The sequence below is a fragment of the Amblyomma americanum genome, chromosome 3 (genome assembly GCF_052857255.1).
Source record: "Amblyomma americanum isolate KBUSLIRL-KWMA chromosome 3, ASM5285725v1, whole genome shotgun sequence".
In the NCBI taxonomy this organism is placed as follows: Eukaryota; Metazoa; Arthropoda; class Arachnida; order Ixodida; family Ixodidae; genus Amblyomma; species Amblyomma americanum.
Genome location: NC_135499.1, coordinates 143,637,376 through 143,646,322, shown reverse-complemented (window position 1 = coordinate 143,646,322; position 8,947 = coordinate 143,637,376). Strand labels below are relative to the sequence as shown.

The window sequence follows — 8,947 nt, the reverse complement described above, 5'->3', positions numbered from 1 at the left end:
CGGAAGTAGCGAAAATTCGTCTGCTACTGGTTAAAAACAAACGCAGCTGGGAGACGCAGGCGCGATGTGGTTCGACGAGGAGACAGCTGCCGGCATCTGTCGCACACGTTTGTCACCAATGGCTGGCGGTTTTCTATTTAGCCAGTGGAGCTGGCCGTAAAGTTTCTTACTGTGCACTAGATGGAAAGGTGGGGGCTTTCACTTCATCCACTATTGACGCTCGAGACACTCCGGGAAGACAGCGCTCTAGATTGACGTCTAGTGGCTTCTGGACTGTGCTGCGGTATAGATTTGTTTGGTTGTTCAGTTACGTTTTCACCACTGCAGTTGGTACTGATGTTTCGTGCGCTTTGTGGTTGTGTAGTGCAGCTACGCACGCTGTTCATTTGAGACCGGAAGCATCCGACGGCGCTTGACTCGAAATGAGCTGAGCTCAGTGTTTGGTGCTTGCTATAGGTCTAAAATCAGTTTCGCGCTCGCTGGGTGCCATTTACATAGGAAGCTGGGGTTTGGCCTGCATGAACCTCTGCCACTTGTGCATTGAAATGTGAAAGAGAAGAACAAGGTTTAACTGAGAACTCAGTAATGTGGTGCCGTTACCAGTCTGCACATTTCTCGTAGGAGTCTCGGAGACACCTTAAAAGCACAAAATACTTCGGCAAGCGCTACTTATATAAACCGTACTCGGCGAGGATTCCGTTTGGTTCATTTTGAAGACTGCCGGTGGCTGCGCATTGCATGCAGGAAGGATTCCCACTTTATGAAATAATTAACGGAAATACCCGCTTGTTGCACTTAACCCAGCCGTCACTTACTTTTGGTAGGACAGCCCTGCGCTTGTAAGAGCAGTTCCGGGAAATGCCGTGAACCAGCACTTAGTTCGCACAAACTAGTTTCTCATAGAGAAGCGAATACTTGGGTAAACTCGTGACACGAATATAGCCTGTGCACGAAGAGAGAGAAAACTATTGTCCGCTGGTGTGGGCTGCTAGCCCGGGACAGGCACAGCCTCACTGCACTAGATGTCTTACAGTCCATGTCGCTGCAGCACATTTGAGGCCCGCGTTGTGGCGGTCTTCTGCCAGTGCGGGTCTGTCGCGCACAGTGAGGTCCCCTTTCCTCCCAAGTGGAGTGCTCCGAGTCCGGCGGGGGAGGACACGGCCGGTCTCGAGGTAGGCGCGTGCGCTCTTTCATACGGCCTTCGCAATCGCCGCGGAAGCAATGCGAGTTTCTCTCCGAGAGTTCCACCGCCCGCCGCCGCTAGAGGCGCGACGGCCCTATCGCTGGTAGGGTGCCTGGATGCGCCCTCGCCCCCGCTCCGTTCAGGGTGAGGACAACCGCGTCGTCTGCTACGGCGTCCGCCATTGCATAGCCCTCTCTCAGGGAGCGCGCTGCAAGCATACGACTATGCCCCTAGTTTCTCGCCCGCGTGCACGTTTCGTGCTGATAAAATTACTTGAAGAGGGGGCAGGACAAAACAATAGACCAAGGAAGCTAACTTTTTCATGGTACAGTTTTGCTCAACCCATGCTGCGACATGATATCGTTCACGAATGCAGCGTGTTTTGCTTCGAAACACAGTGCAGTAGTTGTTCGCTTAGAAAGTATGCGACGTGAATAGCTCTGTTCTCGCGGTATGGCAGATGCTGTAGTTCACTGATTTTTACTGGCGTGGTGTGAGCTTCCCTTTAGCCTATGCGAGCTCCAGGTGTTGCACCTTCCCAAGGCAAGGCGGGCTGACAAAATTTTATTTTTGCTAAACTGTCATTATGAGACATTTATTAAGATATGAACTTCAAATGCTGAAAGAATGAATGGAAGTAACCTAATGAACGAAAACTCTGGCATTTATGTAAGACTTGGGGAATAAATTTAAGCAGCGAATTCACACTAGCTTCGAATACACAGTTTAAAACAGACACATTGAACACACCGAGCAAACTTTTGAAGGATTTTATTCGCATGCTGTTGTAGTATGAAGGAGAAAATGAGCTCTGCAGCGTAAAAATACAAGGTAATACACTACAGAAAACAATTAAAAATGCAGGTCGAGATGGTATTGAAGAAAGGAGCAAAAAAAATACCACTGTTACTAAGGTAATATGAAAGGGGATATGTTGCGGCGATGTACAGGGCACTGCAGGGCAATTTCAGAGTTCACGGCAGGCTTGCTCCTGCACATGTCTTACTTGCGTTTCCACTGACTGTTCTTGCTCCAACCTTACGAAGGTGTATGCGCAGCCACAGCCGTGCGTAGCTTGAGATCAGCATCTTCTGGACGGCTTCCTTGTGCTGCTCGCAAGTTTCGAGATTGGGTCGCAACATTTTGTTCAGATATGCAGTTACGACCTGCACTGGCGATTTCATGGTGAGCGCGTTATCCGTCCAAGTGGTGATTCCCCTGAAATGCTCCTCACGAGACTGTAGAGTGCTCATTACTGCATTGCTCGGATAGTGAAGGTTGTTGCCATCGCAAACATATTCCTTGAGCGCAGTTAAATATGCATGCTCGCTGCTGCTGGACCCCAAGACTGCGGCCTTGCACTGGCCACACGAGTTAACCGCTTTGATGATGCTTTTTACCAGAGAGCCACCAATGTGAAACAGGATGGCACAATCAGCTGATGATAGCGCCTCAATGAAAGGTATTTCCGCGTCGTCAATGTCTTCCACTTCGGCTTCGGTGTGCTCCTTCAGGCCTTTCGACAGCATGTCAACAAGGTATTGGCCATCGTCGACTTCATAGTTTGTTGTCGTTGGTGTGTGCAAAAACTGACTCACGCAAATAAGCTTCAACGCACACTTCATATCATACGCATTCGGAACCGGCTTCCTTATGCGTACGACAGAAAATAGGTTTTCGAGGCAGTCCTGCAGAATCCTGCTAGTTAAAAAAAACTTATAGCCTTCGCTCTTTAGGAGAGTATCGTGAAGTCGAACAACGACTGTTGATATTACGAGGCCTGCTTGAGACGGTTTCCACTGAGGCGTGCTACCTGCTTTCATACCTTGAAAGGTTTCAAGCGCCAACATAAGTGTGCCGTTGGCTGAATGGCATTTCTCCATGTTTTCAAGGCTTAGAGCGGTTGATGAATGTCGTGAAGACATAATTGTGTACCACTTAGATACCAGTTCGAGGAACCATGCGGTAGTCTCCGCTTCTGGACCCAGAATTTGATGCCTCACCAAATGTCGGATTGTGGCAGGAGCCTCCCTGAAGAACTGCACAGCTACTCCCACTTTCATTTTGGTGAAGTGACCCCCAGTAACATGCGCCTCTGAGAGCTTTGGCGCGACTTTTAGCTCTTTGTCACTGTCGTACTCTACTACAGCGCGTACATGACCCATTCTTACTTCGTTAGATGACAAGCCATGTTGACATACAGTTGCATCACTAAAAGTAAAAACAGATGAATTCAGAAGCTGGCCCCTGATATTCTTCAGCACGTGTGCTGCGTCCGCAGTAAAAAATAGCTCTTTACCTTCAAGGAAAGGACGTGGTATTGAGCAAAGTGTTCGAGAATTTCTGTGACTCGTAAATCCAAGATCTCGCCACATCGCCCGGTTTGAAGCTCCCATGTCCGAAGTCACGACGCGGATTCTCAGAGAAATGTCGGCACAAAGTTCAACAATCTGCAGAACGCACTCCTTGAGGGTCGGACCATCTACGTGACTACCAGTGAAATGGTATGCAATTACTTGCTTCCATCTGAGTTAGGCCGCCCACCATGAATACCAGGGCATGGCGAGCAGGCTCATCTGGCTTTAGAGGCAAGGTTTCCCCCCATACACAGCGTCTCCAGCCCGATCGAGCTCATATCCTTGAGCGATCTCCATTTCATCGAGGAATAAGGCACAGTCTTTCTCGACATCCTGCATGCCTTCTGCTTTCATCTTTAGCAATTCAGCCACCTCAGTTAGGATCCCCGGCGTAAAACTCAGGCCTTGGAGGCGACGCGCAAGAGTCCTATTGGATGGAAGTGGGTATCCGAGTTTCCTGATTGCTTCGTAACCCGAGGTTCCGCATGAGAATTTTATCTGCAGTGCTTGCCGGATTGTTTTTGGTGACCATGTGTTGCCTTGGTTGCTATTTCGAGAAAGTGCTTCCACTTGATCTTTGTTCAAGAATTTCACGTGCTTTCCAAGATTTTCTAAATTACGCTCTAGCTTTTGCACCCTTTTTTTAAGACATTGAATTGTTGCATTTGCCTTGCTGTGCGCGTCACGGAGTTGATTGTACTTCCTCTTCATATCTGCGAGTTGCTTATTTAGCTCTGCGTGCGAGATATTAGCAGATTGTAGATAATCTTCTCCAGACAGTGCAGCAGGGGACCAACCTTGCATTCGTTGCGCATTGCTTCCATCACTTGGCGAATGGCTGAGGCTGCCTGCTTCTGGGCAGCAGTCCTGTTCTAGAGGCAGATCGATGTTGCTGGTCAGTAACCCCGAGGCTGGATCCTTGCTTTTATCCCATGAGACTCCAGCTGTTACAGAAGCATCATCTTCACACGGCGGCACGCTTTCTCCTTCACATGCCCCAGATGGCACCGGAGGTCCCATCCTTTCTTTTGGTGGCTTCCTTTTATGGGGCAAAGCTGCAATAACAAAACAAAATAAGTTGGTGGTACAAAAAAGAATGGCCGTTGTCGTAATTAGATCTATGCAAGCGATTGCAAGCTCGAATGCATTAGTGCCGGTGAAGTTCTTCAAAATAATGCAGAGGCGAATATTTGGTGCATGCAACGATGATACGAATTATTGGCGGTACTTACCGCGAAAGGGAAACACAGTTGGTACAGCATTTGGTTTCAGCTTTTTCCAGGCGTCGGCACGATTTTGCTCGAAGTTGTTCTCTTCAAAGTGGGCCTGCAGGCATTGTCAGAACCACAAAAAAAGCGTGAAGCTTGTAATACCTTTATAAAGGAGCGAAACCGGGAGCATCAACGCATAATTCTTTCAGTGCTGGGCTCACGTCCAATGTGTTTTAGAACCATATAAAAATGCTGGCATCGTACAGTTTGATGATGCAGGCACGGAACACTGGCTCGTGTCACGTGGCAGTATTTCTACTGCTTCTGAGCACACTTTTGCACACTACAAAATGATGGACTCTGAGCACGGTTATTACGTGCACGGCAATAAGTTTTAAATACAAAAGCGAAGCTCATAATACTCACATTGCACACGCATAATCCCTTCGTCGGCTGCCACTTATCACGCTTGACTTTTGCGATCCACAGAAGTCTTCTCTTCGGCTCTGTCGGAAAGTGATACATCTTCCAGCCATTTCTAGAATGGTTGGTGCACAGCGGCACACAGCAGCCAGGCATTCCGTGCCGAAAACCACGGCCAGGCGGACGCGCGAAGGTCACACGTGCTGGCTCCGCGGAGAGTGGGCTAGGCAATGGCGGACAGCGGCTACAAAAACCGGTCGAGGCGGCAACAGGTCCTTCAAAGAATGTCCCCACCCTGAACGGAGCGGGGGCGAGGGCGCGCATCCAGGCACCCTAATCGCTGGCTCCACGCCTGCATCTGCGGCGGCGAATGGCTTTTGCCTGGTTTCGCGCTGCAGCCCGTTGGTTCACGGTGAGCGCAGCATCGAAATAAAAAAAAAGCAAAACGCAGATGCTTAAACTGCGTATCTTCAACACAATCCACTTGTGCCCATATTCTTCGTCACAAACTTTCCTCGATGAAAACATTTAAAATAAGGAATCACTCACATTTCTCAGAACTATGTCGAGCATTTGTGGTTTTAAATACAGAAGGAAATACTCTGATCACTTCCTCGCGTATGTCTCATGGTGTGTGATTAAATGACAAGTTAATGCTAAGAGGAAAAGAATGAAATCTTGGAGAACGAAAGTGTCGCATTCCTCCCATAAAATGTACTATATCGAGGAAAATATTCTCTACCACTCGTGAGCCGCAAATCCGAGAGCGCCGTAGCTGGTTGAACGTTGAACTGTCAAATAAACTGATTGTTGGGAGATGTATATAGTACTCGATTTCGTCGATATCGCTTTTCGCACGTCCTAAATGTACTTATTTTCACCCTCATATAGATCACAACTTCCTTGAACGAGAGGCCTGTATCGATAGCTCAAAAGAATGCTAATTACTAATGTGCGAGCAAGTGTCAAGAAAAACTGTAATGCATTGTTCCGTGCTCGAAGCCAATGGCACGCGGCCTTTCGGCTTTTATTGTAAAACGAGAGGCCACCAGATTTCTCTGGAATGACAGTAACCGCGAAGAAGTCTCTCTTTATGTTCAAAATTGTTGTAAGCATATTAGGCGTCTAATGTTTCAAGTGCCTTGTCACCTTTAAATTTTGTTTTGTCGCTGCGCCGCCTGTTTGAGGACACGAGTTCGCCCAATAAACAATTTTCGACTTGGACGCAAGCTTCCTTGTCGCCATTCTGGCCTGACTAACGCTACCAGAACGTAACAGAAGCAACCAGTACAAGCTGCGCATGCTGCCACAGATTTGGACGCGTACTAATATTGCAATTTCAGAGAGTATGTATGTCCAGTGATTGACTTGAGCTACCATAAAGAACGCCATTTTTTGTTGTCCACGTATATTCAACCTGTGGCGTGTCCTGAAGCTGCCTAAAAAAATTGGTTTAAATATCTTTGCGAAAGATCTCAGATTATGCAGTTGAATGCCCAGTGCCCTTTATTCTCTTAAATTCGGGTACTTGGGTGCACCCGTACCCACGTGCGCGCCCACCTGGAGGCCGTGTGGACGACAACGTGACCGGGTTCTGTTCCCTTTCCATCGACCGCGCTGCGAGAGATCATGACCACCTTGCCGTGGGTGGTACCATCAGTGCCATCGTTTGATTGGGCATCATTCTTCGAACTGTATTCCCCAGCTAGGGATCTGGGGAATACGAAGAGTATTTAACGAGCTGCTAGTTTGGTACCAGAAGAGAGCCCCCCTCTTGAGAGATACCCTTTGCTGGGAGACACTCCCGATTGCTAAGAAGCTCTCTTAACTGAGGAGCACTCTCAGTTGCTCTCACCTGTACATTACGTAAATAGTCTTTGCATAAAGTTTTCCAAGTTTTTTCCTCCGATCGTCCTCGTCTCCTCTCCGGCCCAGCCACGCTACCTGAATCCCAACACCGCCAGCTTCACAGCGATAACAGCTTCGTCGCTAATACCTCAAAGCAATATCGTGTTCTAAACTGTTGCATTCGCCTTCGATTTGCCCATTCTTACCCTCGCATGAAGTTTCAAGAGACAAAAAGCTTTTGCTTTTCAGATATCAAGGTGATTTTCCAGGTGTTAGGCCTGACGTGCAGTGCTCCGACGCAGTTGGACTGGCTTGGTTTTGGCTCGTCTTGTATTAGAGTGGCTACAGCAGTGTCTGCATCTGTCCGTCGCGTACGTGCAATTAAAAGGGTCTTAAACGACTTGCGCGTATGGGTGTATTTCAGCATTTAGTACACATTTATCAAATATTTTCGTTATTTTTACAAAATCTAAGCTAGCGATTGTGGCGCCACACAAGCTTGGTGTAAGACACGAGAACCATTTCAAGGGTCATTGGGATTTGCCGTGTAGCAGCGACACAACTCCTTCGAGTTCGATGGCGATTGAGAATTTCGAAGGCCCTCGACTCGATGGCCATTGAAACTGGCCGTGCGACAGGGGTGTTAGTGTACACTAGAGGCAAAGCTGGCGGCTTTTTAGTTGATCCACCATGGACGCCCGAGGCATGCCGCGAATACAGAACACCGGATTGACGCCTAGTGGCTTATTGACTGTTCTATGGATTAGATTTTTTGGTTGTTAAGTTTCGTATTCACCACTCCAGTTTTTACTGATTTTTGTGCTCTTTGTGGTTGTGTAGTGAAGCTACGCACACAGTTCATTTGAGATCCGAAGCATCTGAAGACGCTTGACTCTCACTTGCCGGGATTGCGTTTGGTTCATTTCGAAGACTGGCGGTGGCCGCGCATTGCATGCAGGAACGATTTGTACTTCACAATCGGTCACGCTCTTCAAAAAAAGCGACATTTCATGCCTGATGACGGTTTTATTTGTACGATATTATATTTCTGTGCGAAAATCACTCTGACAACATCACTTGAAAATTCTAATCTCGACGCTTGATGGGTGCCTATTTATTTACGTTCACCGTAAGGGGTTTTATGGTTAATGGGGGCCGGTTTAACATCCCAAAGCGACTCAGGCTATGAAAGATGCCATAGTGAAGGGGTATGAAAATTTCGACCGCCTGGCGTTCTTTAACTTGCATTGATATCGCACAGTACACGGGCGCCCGGAATTTAGCCTCTCTCGAAATTCGACCGCCGCAGCCGGGATCGAATCCAAGACTTTCGGGTCAGCAGTCGAGCGCCATAACCTGTGCTACAGCGGCGGCCTTCACTCTAAAGGGAGCAGCGTCAGAATGGAGAAAGGGGTCTATCCCCTACCATAGCTACTTTAGAGAGAAAAGATTATCCCCTTTCTTTTACCACGCAGGCGCGAATTCGGCCCTCCTACAGACCGACCACTCTGATGCGGTGCAGCGACTGCGCCAGGAGTAGCGCATGGGCAGATGATGCGCAGAACGTTTGACGCGCCATCTGTCGTAGTGTGCGAACATTCACCGCACCGGCGAGAGGCGGAACCGGTGTGGCCGGGCCGGCGGTGGCTGACGCGCTAGGCGCGAAATAGACACATGATCCAAATTGCCGCCGATGTGGTAGGGGCACGCCGAAGCCGCCGAACGCGTCGTAGGTCAAGCGCCGGTAGAGTGTAGATATTCTCGCTTTGTCCAATGTGACGTCGCCGTGCCGCGCGCGCGCTGCGACGGAGTATAAACGCGCCTGAAGGGGGTCCTCTGACGAGGAGAAGCCGCGGCGTTCTTAAGTTGCATCCGACTAGAGCAATGGTTTCTCCGAATAAAAGCACTAAGAGCACCATCTTACA

At 48.7% G+C, this 8,947-nt stretch overlaps 1 pseudogene; it reads right to left on the bottom strand.

The window, feature by feature from the left end:
• Positions 1-1,989: 1,989 nt before the first annotated feature.
• On the bottom strand, positions 1,990-4,576 carry LOC144123371 (uncharacterized; annotated as a pseudogene).
• Positions 4,577-8,947: the final 4,371 nt, after the last annotated feature.